Raw genomic sequence first — 17203 nt, 5'->3', positions numbered from 1 at the left:
ATAAAAAGTGTGTAGTTCTCGGGTCAGTTCAGTGACTCTTCACAGTCTCCCATTTTCCCAGCCAGATTGCGCCCTGACCCCAGTGTCTCCTTTATAGAAATTCTGGAGCTGTACCACCTCTTCTCACATCCAGCAGGGAACCAAGATTCAGGGCTGGGCAAACTGGCACAGGAACCATTTGGTCCATCCAAGTCCACTGTCCCAGGTCCCAAGTCTGCTTTTATAGATCCATTTGCATGCTAATTTACATTGCTTTGCAAACCCTGGCTTCTCCTTTAAAAGGCTAGTGCCTCTTTTTCTCTACCATTCTCTTCTCTTCACTCATACCCTTAAGCAATGCAGGCTCTAATGATGAAAAAAGGGATCCTCTTGTCTTTGGGGTCCCTAAGCTTCTGTATTTATTCAAAATTTATTTGTTGAGGTCTGAAATTCATTACGGAAGCACAGGCTACCCTTAAGGACTGGAGGTTATATCTTATTTTCCTGCCTCCATCCCCTTACACAGCCCATAAAGATGGGGAGGGGGGCACAAGCCACCTTCACAAGGCTTCCAGGCTAGAAGCTGAGCTGGTGGGGTAGGGGGAGAAAGATTGGGGTCCAAGAACTTATATATTCAGCCTAGGACCCAGCTTCCTAAGGAGGAGCCCAGCAATCAGAACTCTCTGCAACTCTGTTGGACTTACCTGTTTATTAGAGCACATGGCTGGATAATAGAGGTCCTTAACTGGTAGAGGATGTGTCCTTCTCCCCAACCTGGAAGTCAGGAGAGGCCTCATGGCACAACGATTTGGGGACTGACACACCCCTGGCTTTGTGGCACAGATGAGAAACCCTTCATACATCTGCCCTGCTGGGGAGACCTCAGGATAAGGAAAAGGCAAGCCCTCAGGTTTGGAGATGCCTCTTCATCAAAGTGCTTCTATATCCACTCTTTGCTTAAACCTGACACACCAGCTGAGAGGCTACCTTGAGAGTCCTGAACCCTTATTTCAATGCATATTTAAAAATGGAGACCAGGTGATCCCTCTGTTCCCTCCCATTAGGTCTAATCAACCTGCACTAAACCACACTGCACACTGGGGCTGCCTCCTGAGACAAGGTCATGTTCACTCAGGGACTCACATATTCCACTCCAGCTCCTCTGCACAGCCTCTTGCTGAGCACTGCTGTCTTTTTCTTCTGCTGCTGCTGCTCTTGTTGCTGATATGGCTCCATTGGAATCGAAGCTCCCATACATACCCACCCCAGGGATACTCAAGACTCATACTAGAATCTCAGGGTGCCAAAGGTGTATGTGTTGTTCTGTACGGAACAGAGGAGGCATGACTGCATTAATACCCGTTGTCACCAGCCTCCAAGATGGCCCCCAGTGATGGTCCCCTCCTGGTATTCAAGACCTTGTGTCATCTCTCCAACATTGGATAGAGCTGGCCAAGTAGTCAGTAGGCTATTTCAGAAGTGTCAGTATGTCTTCCAAGGCTAGGTCATAAAAGACATTGCAGATTCTGCCTTGCTCTTTTGGATCACTTGTTCTCAGGGAAGCTAGCTGCCATGTGACAAGAACACTCAAGCAGCCCTACAGGAGGTCCATGTGGAAAAGAACTGAAGCCTCTCACTGACATTCAGCACTAACTTGTCAAGTGTGTGAGTGAGCCATCTTGGGAACAAATCTTCCAGTTCCATCAAACCTTCCTATTGGCCAGCCACAATATTGACTGCAACTTGCTGAAAGACCTCCATCCAGAGCCAGCCAACAAAGCTGTTCCTGGATTTCTGATCCAAAGAAACTGTGAAGATGATAAATATTTATTGTTCTTTTAAGCTGCTAAGTTTTGGCATAATTTAGTACACAGGAGTAGATAATTAATAAAGTACGTTTTCACTTCTCTTTGGTAAATACCTAGCAGTAGAATTGCTAGGTCGTATGAAAAGTGTATGTTAACTTCATAAGAAGCTACCAAACTGTTTTCCAAAGTGGTTGTTCCATTTTACCTCCTACCTACACCATATGCCAGTTCTAGTTCCTTTTTCCTAAGACCCACCTCACCAAAGATAAACAACCTTGCCTTTGATTATAGGACACAGGAAGGTGTATGACCCCAGTTGCACCAAGCTGTTATACCTTCCTGCCTATCTCCCCTTCTTTATGAACCAACCAGTGGGCCATTGCCAGGGTTGGGGTGAATCTCTGGTCTTTCCACATGGCAGGGAACTACCTCCCAACTGATCATGTTCATGGCCTTGGGAATCATCCAGTACTTTAGAGTTGACAAAGCTCTTTTCCATACGTGACCAGAGTTCCTCCAGGCCTCACCAGCCCAGGCACACAAATGAGACTGCATTAATAGGAAAAACACACATTTCATGGACTTTTACCCTCACCTGCAGACCACGGGTGCTCCAGGGCCCCTCAACTTGCCCCAGTTACTTCTGAAATTCTGCAGACTATCCCACATGAGCCTAGCACTAAAAAGCCAAGTCCTTAGAAGTCACATGGGGGGCAGCACCTGTCCACTGCCCCTGTCATAGTGCCCTAAAGATCATAACTTTGGTTTCTCCTAAGTTCCATCTCTTCATCCTCTTCACTCCCCAGGTTGCCAACCCCATACCATGGTAGGTCTGAGTATCCTGCAGAATTTTGGAGAGGACCCTTGAGATAGATTCTATTGGTGCCCTTCCCAGATCCCCTTTCTCAGGCCAGTGTAAGTGTCCAGCAACTGCTGCAAAGGCTATTCCCTTCTCCTGAGACTTGCCCTTGACTGATGTGTGACCCTGGGGGGTTATACTCCCTACCCTCCTCTCAACAACTGATTGGCACAGGGGGTAAAAGCCTGCCCTGCTTCCCTCGGAGTGGGACAACTCTCTGCCCATTCACGCCCCCAGAGTTCCCTGTGGGATCAGGGTGAGGCTAGACTCCAGCTAAGACTCTCTCCTTGTTGAGCATCTTCCCCTGCCCTGTCCTGCTTCCCTCCCTTCCTTTTATTCTTCTCTGAGAGCATGCCCTCAGTAAATCAGCCTCTTACTCTAGGAAAAAACACATGCTTCTCCCAACTTTGGGTTCAGAACCCTGTCCCAACAGTACTTAGGCCCCAGAACCTCACAAAGACCCTCATGAAATCAGCTCCTGCATCTGCCTCTCTGTGCACCTGAGGGGCAGCCCATGGGCCTGGCAAGAGTATAGATACCACACCATCCTTCTCCCTCTACTCTTCCTCATGCTGCTCCATCTCTCCCCCAGAAGCCCACCAACCAGCCACTACATGAACCTTTTCCGCCTTTGAATCATTTCTTGCAACACTGGCTTCCTGCTAGATTCCACCCACTATGATGCCCACTGTGTATGGTGTACTCATTTGACCTTCAAAACAGTCCTTTTCAATCGCTATTATTAACTTTCCTATTCCACCAGTGAGGAAGCCAGAAGCAATTCACCACAAAGCTAATGAAGCTTAAGCTCACTTGCCAGAGCCCCTTCCAAAGTCCTGCAATTTTGTAATCACAGTTTTATATTCTTCTGCTTAAAGAGGGTTCCCAACTTGTAACTGCTCCAGGATCCACGAAACCTAACTCTGCTCTTGGAGAAACTGAGGCTCTGAATGGTGAGGCACTTGCTCCAGGACACAGACTTGATGAACAACTGGAGCAGAACTTGACCAAAGTTTGCTGCCTCCCAAGTTCTTTTCCTGTGCCCCATCCTACAATGAATCCCTGAAGCTCCCCCAGGACCACAGAGGTGGTGTCCAGGACCCAACCCTTGGCCTCATCCCTCGACCCTCAGCATCCCCTTCTGCTCTGACACATTATTGTGGGAGCCTGACAGGCTAGAATGTGCTTGGGCAGAGATACATTTAAATATCAGGGTGGAAGAGTATCTACACACATGCCTTCAATGATACAGACACCCACAGGGCCTTACAAAGCCTGAAATAGGCCCTCTGTCTGCCTGTGTCTTCCCCATCAGCCCAGGTGACAGGCTGATAGAATACCTGGGATGGAGGGGTACGGGAGCACTGCAGAAGTTGGACTGTGTATCAGTTATATTTTCCTGTGTAGCAAACCACTCCAAAACTTTGTGGCCTAAAACATAACTATTTAGCTCACAGTTCTGTGGGTCAGCACTTTGGACTGGGCTTTGCTGGGCAATTTGCCCTTGGCTTGGCTCCCACGTACATATGCAGTCAGCTGCTAGGTTGGGTGGGACCTGGCATCAGCTGGCACGAATCATCTCTCTTCTACTTGGTCTCTCTTATCCTCCAGCGGCCAGCCCGAGATTGTTCCCTGGCAGCTGGGCAGAATTCCAAGACAGTGAGTGGAATTGATCAAAACCTCTTGAGGCCTAGGCTCAGGACTTAACACACCATCACTTTTACCACATTCTATGGCCCAAAGCAAGTGAAAGACCAGCTATGATGGTTAATTTTTGTGTCAAATTGGCTGGGTCACTGTGTCCAGATAGTTGGTCAAACATTATTCTGGATGTTTCTGTGAAGGTATTTTTTTGGATGAGATTTACATTTAAGTCGGTGGGCCTTGAGTGAAGCAGATTGCTCTCTACAATGAGGGTGGGCCTTATCCAATCAGTTGAAAGCTAACCCCCTGCCCTACCCCGCTACTCTCCCTTACTTCTTCCCCATGCCCTACCCCACAAGCAAGAAGGAATTCTGCCAGCAGACTGCTTTGGGCCTCAAATGCAACTCTTCCCTGAGTTTCCAGCTTGCAGCCTACCTGGCAGATTTTTGGACTCACCAAGTCTCCACAAGAGTGTGAGCCAATTACTTTAAATCTCTCCTCAATCTCTCTCTATATAGATGGATAGATAGATGATGATGATGATAGATAGATAGATAGATAGATAGATAGATAGATAGATAATAGGTAGATGATAGATAATAGATAGATAGATGATTGATAGATGATAGATAGATAGATAGATAGATAGATAGATAGATAGATAGATAGATATGGAGAGAGAGAATGAGAGAGAGAAAGAGAGAGAGATCAACCTCCTGTTGGTTCTTTTTCTCTAGAGAGCTCTGACTAATGCACCAGCCCAGATTCAAGGGATGAGGAATAGATTCCTTATGGGAGAAGCTGCAAAGCCACATTGCAAAGGGAGGGAAATGTTACAGCCATCTGTGCTGATTATCTATCACAGTCTGGGTTTAGGAATGGGATAGATTGCATGGGGGTTCTGCTGGGCCAGTCAGGTGGAGCTTCCAGTCACCCCCCACCCCTGATTGGGTATCAAAGACTTCAGGAGCAAAACTATTTTCTAAGCCTCCCTGAGCAGGGAGCGACTCCACACTTGGATTTTGGAGTATGTCCCCCTGCTCAGACTAGGGGCTCCCTGAGGGCTGTGCTGTCTTTTACCATTTAACTCAGGACTCAAGGTAGAATGGAGAGTTCAGGTGGAAGAAAACTGTCCTACTCCCCCTGAAGGATGCAACAGGTTCTGAAAGCAGCCAATAGCCTGATTCCTTCAAAAGTCCCCCAAGGTGGTTGGCACCATAGCTAGGATATACAGGGCCCTGTAAGTGATCCTCAAGGGAATGAACAACTGAATGACTGGATTATTCTCTATTCTGAACCATGCAGCCTTCAGTGCTGAAGCCTGAGACATCTGCTCCCAGTTATGCAAAGTGTCCCAGGTCCCAAGTGACCAGGACAAGGAACACAGGGCTCAAACCTGCCCAGCCCACTTTGCAGTCCCTTTGAGTGCCCTCCACACTGACTCTGTCCTGTCTGCCTCTCCTCAGCACACCCTGCCCCCACAGCTTGACCAGTGGACTACCTCCCAACTCCTGACCCCAGTCTGTCTCCTGCTTACCCCTTTCCAGGCTCTGCAAGCCACATATAGGCCCTTGGTAAGGAAGCCAAGTACTGCCGTATGTGCATGTCCTGCAGGCTCCCCCTTCCTCCAGACATGGCTCTGGGCTTTGGGTAGACTGGGGAAGTGGGGAGTATTCAGAGGAGTAAATGCAGCAGGTGGGCAGGTGGAACAAGTCAACCTATGAGACACCGAGGCAGGGTCTCTCCTGCCCAGAAGTGCCATGACAACAGGGACTGGCTAAAAACTAGTGGAAGACACTGGACCCACAAGCTCTGAGTTTCAGGCTCCCATTTGTCACAAACATGTTGTATGATTTGGGGGTATCACTTTGCTTCTGAGTTTCCCCATGTGTTGAGTGGAGAGGATAGCCATCTATAGCAGGTTTTATAGGTACCCTGCTCATTTCCTTGGGATCTTACCACTTCAAGAAGCTCCAGATGCCTCCCAACTGCAAGTCTGACTGGAGAGCTTTCATGCCCGAGCTGCAGAAAGCCAGGTAGCAGGCTGCAAGTGCCAGGGAATTAACATCCCTTGGAGAAGCCCCCCCATCTGTGACTCGCAGGAATTGGTGGATAAATACCCTAGCTCCCTCGCCCTTCAGACAGGATAATCTGTGGCATGTGTTCTACCCTGAAAGCCAGAGCTCCCCAGCAGGTTTAAGTTCCAGTTGCCCACAGTTGTAACTGGCTCCATAACACATTCTGTATGGACTGCTTTCCTCCCCTGTCTCACTTCCCTACTCCCTCCCAGTGCAATGAGCTGCTTGCACTCAAATTCTTATCTCTTCTTTTGGGGGAACCCTAACTAAGACAACATCCCAGCCCTGTCTGTGCTACAGTCAGCCTGTGATCAAGATGATGGCAGAGGCTACCAGAATGTGTCTGACCTAGGACTGGGTAAGGGACTTCCCAGCTCTCATCTCTACTCTGGACCCAAATGCCACAGGGAGGTATCACAGAATGTTAGTGGGATGTCATCTGTCATTCAGGAATGGCAACCAAGGCCTGAAACTGAAAACAGGAGGTGCTTAGTACCCATATTCTGAAATGAGCCACCAGTGAGTCACCAACAGCTGGGCAGCCAACTCCTGACTTACTAAGAGGCAGCACAACCTGCTCTTCCACTGTTCTACCTAAAGAGAGTGGGTGGGGTGGGGTGGGGTGGGGGTACACAGGGAAGTACACTGCCAGCATGACAGGATTTCTTCTCACTCCCTAAAGCAAGAGAGGGAGGGGTTCCAAGACAATCAGGAGAATAGTCAATGTGCCAGTTTGAAAATTTCTCCAGACCCGGCCCAGCCCCTCTGTTCAGACCAGCTATTCTACATTCTGTCCATTTTACATCTCTAACTCATCCTTTCTCTCCACCACCATGATCCCCATTTGGGCTCCCGCCATCTCCTGCCCAGCATCTTCAGCAGCCTCCTTTCTGGCCTCTCTGTCTCCTCTCTCAGCTTCATGCCCACCCCAATCTGTCCTTCTAAAGTGGATCTTTCTGAAACAGGCCATCAAACTACTATGGGCCAAAGGCTGCCTGTGGCCTGTTTTTGCACAGCCTGTGAGCTAAAAGTGGTTTCTACATTTTTACATGTTTTTTAAACAAAAAGAAAAAAACTATGTGACAAAGATATTTCCAACCTCTGTTTTAAAGCATAAATCTCATCCCACTTAAAGGAGTGGTCTCATTCCACACACTCATCCCTACATGCCCTATGCCTGCTTTCTGTGCCTGAAACATCCACACTTCCTCTCCTGTTTGTCTGGTCAACTAGGTAGTTCAAGTCTCATTCTAAGTGTCCCTTTCACTGGAACTTGACCTATTGGCCTCGGACCATGCTTGACTTCTCCTGCTCTATTCCATATGATAGGGGTTGGTTCCTACAGCCTCCTGTATATATTGGATCACAGCTGGGTTTGGCCAATGAAGAGAAGATAGGAAGGCAAGAAGAAGGAAGATTCCAACGGTATTTCTTCCCAGGGTCTCCAACCATGGGTGGGTCTTCTCCACAGCTCCAGCTCCCACCAGCTGACCTGAACCTCAATAATACCATCTCCCACTTTCTCCTCTTCTCCAAGGTGGTAGCAGCTTCTTGCTGTTGCTAATCTCTGAGTTGCCCCTGGTAGACTTCTCAGCTCTTCCATTAACTGTGTAGCCAATTCCTTGCATTTAATTACCTCGGTTTAAAGCCTGGTATTAGTTTTCCTGGTAGGACTCTAACCAATACACCATTCCTCCAGGCACCACTGATCCCAGGGGCTCAGACGCCTGATACTACTCAAATAACACCCTTCACTCATTGCTTCAACAAGCAACTATTGGATGCCTACAGTGTTCTAGAATGGGGGTCAGCAAACCACAGCCTGCTGGCCAAATCCAGCCCACTGCCTATTTTGGAAATAAATTTTTATCAAAACACAGCCATGTCCATTCATTTACATATTGTCTACAGCTGCTTTCAAAGGCAGAGTTGAATAGCTGCAAGACAGACTATGTGTCCCACAAAGCGGAAAATATTTACTGTCTCGTTCTTTCACAGAAAATGCTTTTCAGGTCCTTGCTACTCAAAATATGGTCCTGGGACCAGCAGTCTCAGCTTCACCTGGGAGCTTGTTAGAACTGCACCATCTCAGACCCTGCCCCAGACCTGCTGAGTCAGAATCTGTATATCAACAAGATCCTCGGGTTGATGCATGAGCACATTAAAGTTTGAGTAGCACTGTTTTAAGAAGTCACCCCGGGCTTCCTTGGTGGCGCAATGGTTGAGAGTCCGCCTGCCGATGCAGGGGACGTGGGTTCGTGTCCCGGTCCGGGAAGATCCCACATGCCGCGGAGCGGCTGGGCCCGTGAGCCACGGCCGCTGAGCCTGTGCGTCCGGAGCCTGTGCTCCACAATGGGAGAGGCCATAGCAGTGAGAGGCCCCCGTACCGCAAAAAAAAAAAAAAAAAAAGAAGTCACCCCCTTATCATAACACGCCTCATGCTTATCAGGAATTATTGACTAATTAACTGTCTTTCCTACTAGAGGGAAGCATAGGGATTATTCATACATTGTTTTCCTTTGGATTCCCAGCACCTGATAAGGTACCTGGCCCATAGAAGATGAATGCAATGATTCTATGACAAATATAGTTGAAGAGAACCATGGAAACTAAAGGAGGAGAGAGCTTCAAAAAGAGCAGTTATCGGGACTTCCCTTGTGGTCCAGTGGTTAGAACTTGGTGCTTTCACTGCCGTTAGTTCCTGCAAGCCTCTGGCGCTGCCAAAAACAAACAAACAAACAAAAAGAGCGGTTATTTTTTATACACCAAATTGAAAAATATCAGAAAGTTTGTTAACATGTGGCATTGAGAGAATAAGAGAAATAGGCCCTCTCTCACATTGTTAGCACAGCTCCTCTGGGGAGGTCAGTTTGACAATATTCATCAAAATTACAAATGCATGTATCCTTTGACCCTACATTTCCACTTGCAGACCTTTATCTTCCAGATAGACTCACACCCGGGAGAAGTAATAGGATACTAAGGTATTCATTGCACCACTAGCAGCAAGAGCAAAAGATTGGACATAATTAAGTGTCGGTCAAAAGGGATTTGTCCAGTCAGCTATTGTATATAATGAAATTGTGTGACTTTAATAAAAGAAAGGAGAAACTAGAGTGATGTCCAAGGTATGTTGTTAAGTAAAAAAAGCAAAATGCAGAACAGTATATATCAGACAAGATCGGGCATGTTCAGAGTGCTATGGCCATAGACCAAAACAGTATATATCAGGTAATATCCAAAATAGGGCAAGTAGAGAGAAGAAAATATATATACTTGCTTGAATATTCATAAAATATCTTTGGAAGGACATACGCAGAAACCAACAACACTGGTTGGCCATGGGAAGGGATCCAGATGTGACCTCCAGGTGTGGCCTGGAGCAGATCCAGGCAGATCAAGGATGCAGAGGCAGTAGCCAACCTCCTGGCTTTTCTTCCTTCCTCCTTCTCTAATGGAGCCTACCCAATGTTCTCCATCCCCTGCCTTCCTTCCACCTGGTCAGGGTACCAGGTACCTAGAGGCACCAGTGGATGGATAAATAAATACCAGCTATGAATAAACCTGGTTGCTGGGGACAGAAGTAGGAGATTTTTCACTGTCTACTCTTTAGTACTTTGTGAACTTAAAAAAACAAAACCAAAAAAAAAAAAAAAGAAAAATCAGGAAAACCTACAGAAAAAAAGAAGTGTCAAAAAGTTTAGACATGTTTTAGATGTCCAGTCTAGAACCTTGCTACTCAAAATATGGTCTACACGCCAGCAGCTTCAGAATCACCTGAGAGCTAGTCAGAAATGCAGAATCCCAGGTCTCACCCCACATAGACTGAATCAGAATCTGCATTTGAATAAGAGCTTTAGGGAATTCAAGCACATGGTACACTCTGATACCCACTTGTCCAGGCAACCAAAGAACTCACTTCTAGCAGCACCAGTTGGGTTGGTAGCATGGTCTGCTACTAATGAAAGAGCTGCATTTTCCCCCTACCTGGGTCTACATCCTGGTGAGACAGCAGGGCCCAGGCTGTCCCCATTAAGAGGGAAGATTTCAGCAGCTCCTTCCAGGCCGTGGCTGGCCCTGAGCCCAGTGCCCTGGCGGCTCCCCAGCCAAGGAAACAACTCACTTCCTCCTCCAAGAGCCACAGGGAGTGCTCAGAAGGGAAACATTTGACAGTTTTCCACTCCCCCAGTTATAAGCTCTTTCCAACACGAATAAAGATGCATCTGTCTGGCTCAGGTTTATTCATAAGTGGTATTTATTTATCCATCCACTGGTGCCTCTAGGTACCTGGTACCCTGACCAGGTGGAAGGAAGGCAGGGGATGGAGAGCACTGTGTAGGCTCCATTAGAGAAGGAGGGAGGAAGAAAAGCCAGGAGGTTGGCTACTGCCTCTGCATCCTTGATCTGCCTGGATCTGCTCCAGGCCACATCTGGAGGTCACATCTGGAAGCAGTGATGCCACTGGACTTTTCAGAGCAGCAGGCATAAGGAGGGAGAGAAGAGGGGGGAGTCATACTGACCTCGGTCCAGACCACCCAGGAGTTTGCCTTTGGAAGATTAAGCATGGAGACTAACTTCTCCCACCACACTACCCCCACTCTGACTCCCAACACTCTGAGCCCAACATCTGAGCAAGCACAGAACAGCCATGAGTGAATGCCCCACAATGTGGCTCTCCTGAGGCTTCCCCAACCCCAAGTTGTAGGGACTCTGGACAGGCCATGCTCTCTCCCTCTGGGTCCTTTTTTTTCTCCCACCCACTAATAGCAGCTCTTTCCCTCAACCCTGAGTCTTCCTCTTTGCCCTTCATGCTCCCTCCTAGTGAGACAGGAGGGAAGGGGGCAGGGAACAACCTTTAAAGGAATGACAGAGCCATTGAGAATATGATAAAAACTTGTTAGAACCAAGTAGGACCAAAATGGTGGAAGATTCCACCTCCAGGAGACCTTGAGGCTCATAATCCGCTCATTGTAATATATTATCATGCTAAATGACACACCTACCAGCACCATGACAGTTCCAAGGCCATAAAAGGGTAAAAAGTGTGCAGTGGCCCAGTTCCTGGAAATTCCTGTCCCTTCCCCAAAGTAGTTGGAATAATCCTCCCACTCTTTGCCTATGATATTACCCAGCCCATAAAAACTATCCATCCTATATTTCCGGGCCACTCTCACCTTCTGAGAGGGCTCATACTCTGTGGAGTGTGTATCTCCCAGGGCCGCTCTCATCTTTTCAGACAGACCATGCTCTACCTATGGAATGTGTTTCTTTGCTTTCACTTTACTATGGCTCACTCTTGAATTCTTTCCTGTGAGAAGCCAAGGACCTTCACTTGGCAGCCCATCCCAGGAACTTGCTGGAGATCTGGGATATGACCATCCTCTCTCTCCCCATTTTCCTGCAACCTCTTTACAAAGGGTATTAATAAATCTATCTACTTCTTACCTTTGCCTCTCACTGAATTCCTTCTTTGCCGAGACATAAAGAACCTGAGCTTCATTAAGCCCTGAGACAAGTTGTGCAGTTTCAGTTGGAAGATTGAGGGTTTGAGTCCCATCTGAGGTGCGACTGGGTTCAAGTGAGTTCCATCTCTGAGGTGCGTTTCCACTAGGTCCCTCCTAGCCACCATCCCTAGATGGCTAACATCTCTTAAATTAAAAATAAAACCAAGCCATAAAACCACTAATAAGTGTTCATCCAAAAGAGTTTACAAAATGCTTCCACATACTGTGCCTCTCAATTTATCATCTAACAGCCCTACAAGGTTAGAATTCCTCTTCCTACTCTATAGAGGGGAACACCAAGGCCAGGAAACGTTAAAGGGCTTAACAAGATCTCCCAGCCTATAGACAGCAGGACCCAATGCACACCTAAGCTGGCATCACCCCAAACCTTCAAGGCCCTTCCAGAGTAGGGCTCCAAATCAGACAGGTCTTTCACCAGCAGTCACCTGCTGACATCCTAGCTCTGTGAATGGTTTTCTCCCTTGCCTGGCCCAGTCAGTCCCCAAATTCAGAGAATTCTTCATTTCCTCTATTGTCCCCCATCCAGGTCTACCCCATCTTAGAGTCTGGGCAAACATCCTATCCTTCTCTTCCCAGTCACTACTGTGATTGCTTTCCAGCCAGCCTCCCTGCCCTTGGGGCTCTTCTCTTACCGTTTCTACCAACCACCCTCAAACTCTCTGTGATAAATTAATTGCAAACATGGCCACAATTATTATCTTCCTGTATCAACACCGTTTGCAATGTGACTTTGTACCTCCTCCCATCAAGAGGCAGAATCTATTTCCCCACTCCCTGAATTGAGGCTGGCCTTGTGAATTGCTTTGGTCAATAGAATATGGTAGAAGTGACAAAGTGCCAATTCTGAGTAGGCTTCAAGAGGCCATGTGCATTTCCACTTCTCCTGGAAATCTGTCCAGCCACCACATGAACAAACCCAGGCTAGCCTTCTGATGGATGAGAAACCAAGTGGTCCAGGACCCCCATTGGCCCAGCCAATAGCTAGCCAAATGCCAACCATATGATGAGACTGTCCTGAATCAAGCAGTCCCTAGCCAACTCATTAGGTGACCTAATATGCATGAGGGAACCACCATAATCAGCTAAGCAGCCCAGACCAGAAGAACCACCTAGCTGATGGATAGATTAGTGAGAAATAATCATTGTGGTATTAAGCCACTAAATTCTGGCTTACACAGCAAAAGCAAACTGATATACCATTTGTCACCTGCTCACTGACTCTCAGGAACTTCCCAGACCAAACTCCTCATCCAGGTATTCAAAGCCTTCCTGATGAAGTTGATACCTCAGTTTCATTTACCACAATTTCTCCAAAGCCTGGTCTCCACAGTGTCCCCTGATATTTCCTGCTCTTTCCATCCTTGAACCTCTCACCCTTACCCCTCCACATACACCCTGAATACCATTTCGTCATCCTTTCTCCATCTCTCAAAATTATGTCCTTCCTTCAATACCTCACTATGGACTCTTCCATATTAGTGTTTCTTGTTGTTCTAATGCCTTTTGCACTTTTAGTCTCAAACTTTGCTCTAATTTGCTGTGCTTGCCAAAGAAGCACTTAATCATATCCTTATCTTGCCTTGCTTTACTCCTCATTGGCTCATATAGTTCATTACAGACCAGGAAGAACAGATAAACTTGGCCTCATATGTCTGCACGGATCAGTCAGTAGAAGATGACTGCAGAGGCATCTGCTGGAAAGATTGCTGTGATTGATTAGTTATGTCTGCCATTGGTGCAGCCAAGAGGGCTCCCAGCATACAGGTGAATATTGGCCTTTCATGGTCTAGTACAGGGACTCTTGAACTTTTTGTCTGATGAAGTGTATAAAATAAAATACATCAGATTACAAAGGAAGCCAAATATATTGAAATACTTTTATCAAAATATTTTAAAATATATAATACGTGCTTCATCTTTGATATACTATACAACAAGATCTAGTGGGGGGGACAGTGTCTAATAACTACTGTAATTTTGAAGTATAAATGATCTTTCAAAATATTTATAACTGTACTGTGACGTGAAAATATTTGTAGCTTCTCTTGGGAACAAAGACTCAACTGTGTAATTTGTTGTCTACACCAATAAATAAAGGAAAATTTTGATTTAATTTATAGCAAAATATAGATGTAATTTTCTTCTAGCTATGTTTCATGGATCCCCTAAATTTTATCCAAGGATCCTAAATTAAGAACCCCTGGTCTAGCCTGTAATATACATAAAAGGCAGGGGCTGCTTTCAAATTGACTTATATCCCTGAGAGGGATCAAAGCTAGATATATGGTGGATTATCACCATGTATAATGTTGTAAAAGAAGACAACCCACTGTTATCATGTAGGACATATAGGGGCCTTACACCAGGCTAAGGACTGCAGTCTGGATTTCCAGTGTACCTTTTCTGCTCCATATTGTGGCTTCATCAGTTTCCTTCCCCTCATAGGAGCAAGGCCTCAGGCACCTATTAGGACACACTTCCCTTCACTCCTGGCCCAGGGGATCCCACCAGGGGATTCCTATTTGCCTCCTAAAACCCACTGCCTTCCCCACTGTCTTGCTTGGGGCTCTCTGCCTAGCCCCGATGAACCAAAATGGCAGAGCCCCTCTTTGCTCAGCAACCTTTCAGGCTTGCCCTGGGCCTTGGCCCTCCCTTAGTCCCACACTCTGGAGTAAGAGGGGGCAGGTCCGCCATAGCCCTTGCACTTCTCAGGTCCCCAACCCAGGTCATTTATTATCTAGGTGTGGAATTCAACCCAATCCTTGCAGCATTCCCTTATCATTGTAAAGATGAGTGTGTTGAGCACTCTTTGTGCACCACCTCAAAAACCTTTTGGCCAAACCTCTCCCTCCAGTCAGTGCTGAGCCGACCTGTTTCAGGAAGCCTTCAACCTAACCTGAGTATTCTCCAGTACAGCTGAATGAGACCTCAAGGGAGCCTGCCTGGCTCTCATGCATGATCAGTACAGAAATATGGGGATGTATGAGTCAGTGGGGTTTCCATTGACCAATGGGAGGTAAAAGCCAATGGATGTATGACTCTCCCTTTTGTTCCTCAGCAGAGAGTTCTGAGACACTTTCAGAAGGCTCCTCGAAATGTCATGGTGGCATCAAGACACTCATAGCATTGACCAACCTGGTGACACATCTTGTATTGGCTCTTCTACCTTCCCTGTTGCACTCCTCCTCTCTCTCCTTCCTGCTACCTAGGATCACATCCCCAAGGAAACTATCTGCTCCCAAGACTTTGTCTCAGGTTCTACTTAGGGGGACCCAGGTTAAGACAACAGAGAACAAAGGATCAGAGACGTTGTCACTTGTTCAAGATCACACAGCTTATAAGTGGCCAAATCTGATCTGTCTGATGAAGTAGTAAATACACATTCGATTTGGCTTGATTGATTGATTGATGTCTCTCTTAACACAGCTCTGAAGATCCCAACAGGAAGGGTGTGAGGATGTGTAAAAAAATTGTATTTAATTTTTAATTATCCAGGTTATACTAGAACACATTCTCCATGTGAAGAATTGAAAACATTACAGATAAGTCCCTTTGGCTGTCTCCCACTCTAATTCCTAATTCCAGTACTGGCTGCTAGTAACATGAGTGGTTTCCATTTGTAAAATTTCAGGAAGCTGCACACTTATGATATGTGCACTTTTTGCATGTATGTTACCCTAGGTAGACAGCCTGTCATCATTGTTTATTCAGTCTCTTTAAGAAGCTCCGAGTCTAGAGGGGAGATGGGGAGGTAAATAAATTGGATACTAAATGGTGACAAGACTAAACCAAAAGCCTGAACAACATCAGTAGGAACTAAAAGGAAAGTGGTCTGTCCTCCTTTAGGGGAAAGAAAAGGCTTCCCAGAATGGGTGACTGGTAGATGAGCCCCAAAAGATAGCTGGGTGTTCACCGGGTGAACAGGAGGAGAAAAGAGAACAGGGAAGTGGAACAGGCAGTGCAGTCAGAGAAAACTGAGTAAGGCATGGGGTGTAAAACAGTCTGACATATTAGGGGTCTTAACTATCAACATCACTGGAATCCTGGGTGTGAGGTGAGATGGCAGGAAGGAATGATGGTAGGGATAGAATAAGATACTTAAATAGTTAGTTGAGGAATCCAACTAGGGGGAATAAAGACAGAAAGGGAATTTTAAGGGAGTTTGGAAGACTGTTGTAACCTAATGACCACTCAAGAAAAGAATCCAGTAACCTAGCAACAACCTACAGTACCTTGAAGGAAGACCAGGTACATTCAAGCACCAGGCACACTCAAGCCACAAGTCTTGATAGTTAAAACACAAGACAATAAATATGGGGTCTGAATCTTGTTGCATGAAGTCAGGGAGTTAATAGTCCTGAAGAGTAGCATTTCCGCATGTAGCCAAGAGAGAAACATAGGAGAAAGAGGAAAGAAACTAGGTGAAAGGGGACATTATATGGAAACTTGAAATGAATTACCATATTTTAGTCTATGTCACCACACTTCTGCTAATATACATATGATTTAAATAGTGCCATGACAGTCCTGGTTAGACCATATAGGGTCAAAGGAGGAACTAATGATGTAAACTTTAATGTCCACCCAAGAATGAGGAAGAATGTGGTCTCCTCCTCTCCCCACTTTTTCTTTGATTACAAAAATGTAACCCTCTTTGTTCTCAGGGATGCACTCCCCTGCTAGCCCACTTGTATCTCTCACTAGCATCCTAAGCTAATAAATTCACTCTTTGCCTGTCACTTTGCCTCACGTTGAATTCTTTCTGCAGTGAGACAAAAGAACATGAGCTTCAGTAAGTCCTGACACCAGGTGAGTGGTTTCAATTAAAAGATAATGGGTTTAAGTCCTCTCCTAAATCAGGGATCATGGGTTCAAGTCCTAATCTGAACTCTGGCTGGGTTCAAGTCCCAGCCTGTGGGTTCAAGTCCCAATCTGAGTTTTGGCTGGGTTTGACTCCCATCTGAGAAGGAGTGTGGTTTCAACGATGCTGGAGAGGTTGGCATAGCTGGCATGATGAAAGTAGACCAAAACACAGGGCTTAGAGATTATCCTAAGAGTAACGGGAAGCCATTGAAGAGTTAAGTCAGAGGAGGGCATGATTGGATTGGGGATCAAGAAAGATAGTTCTGACTACAGAATAACGTGGGTTATGTCGGAGATAGAATGACCAAGACTAGGGATGGGGAGTAGGAGTGGGAAGCTATTGCATTAATTCAGGCAAGAGCAAGAGATAATGAATATCGGAACAAAGGCAGTGGCAACAAGGTTGGAGGAAAGAGACAATGCTAGCAATACTCAGGAGGTAAAATT

The sequence above is a fragment of the Aethalodelphis obliquidens genome, unplaced genomic scaffold (assembly GCF_003676395.1).
Source record: "Aethalodelphis obliquidens isolate GAN/ISIS:26980383/991018 unplaced genomic scaffold, ASM367639v1 scaffold42, whole genome shotgun sequence".
NCBI classification, from domain to species: Eukaryota; Metazoa; Chordata; class Mammalia; order Artiodactyla; family Delphinidae; genus Aethalodelphis; species Aethalodelphis obliquidens.
Note: the sequence above shows the minus strand (reverse complement) of the source record.